The sequence below is a fragment of the Micropterus dolomieu genome, linkage group LG06, assembly GCF_021292245.1.
Source record: "Micropterus dolomieu isolate WLL.071019.BEF.003 ecotype Adirondacks linkage group LG06, ASM2129224v1, whole genome shotgun sequence".
In the NCBI taxonomy this organism is placed as follows: Eukaryota; Metazoa; Chordata; class Actinopteri; order Centrarchiformes; family Centrarchidae; genus Micropterus; species Micropterus dolomieu.
The window spans coordinates 18,577,940-18,578,637 of NC_060155.1; positions in this window are offsets into that span (position 1 = coordinate 18,577,940).

Sequence of the window (698 nt, forward strand, 5' to 3'; positions counted from 1 at the left end):
CCCGGTGGGAAAAGTGTGTGTGAATGAACCCAAGTGTGAATGCGAGTTGGATACAGCAGCGGATACTGGGGCGGTCTCTTACACTCAGATACTTCCCTCACTGGTAATTCAAATGGCATGAGCCAAATGACACACGGCACTGTGGTCCATATCAGCGTCAATGTATCATCTCCACTGTCTATTTTTCTGTCTGAAAAGACAAGTGACCACACTGAGATGGATTTTGTAAATAGTATAATTTGGTGGACTATTTAAGGCCCCAGGGATTAAAACAGTGGACCCTGAGAATCAATAACACCAGGCAACATCGGTGTGACCAGTTAGGACCCCACTTTGAAACCACTAATCTAAGTAATAGAGGACAGTTAACAAATGCACATCTCTTTAATAAGGTGGTCGGCTTCGCACGTCATTTAGCAGTGATAACCCTGAAGGGTGCCAGCAGGCATGGGGTCATAAACGTCACACCACCACTTTTTAAAAAAAAAAAAGTGCTGTCGCGTGAACACCAAAACATGAATGTGTCAGCCATTTCCTGATAAAGGGCTGAACTGCTTGAATTTTTGTTGCCTTTATGGCACCTGAGGTTGTTAGAATCTCTTTGTCCCGAGGAGCAAAAGACCGGAGAGTGGGACAACAGCGCCACCTGTTGATGGTTGTTGTGAGAAAGAGGAGAAACCCAGTGAATACTAAGGGGC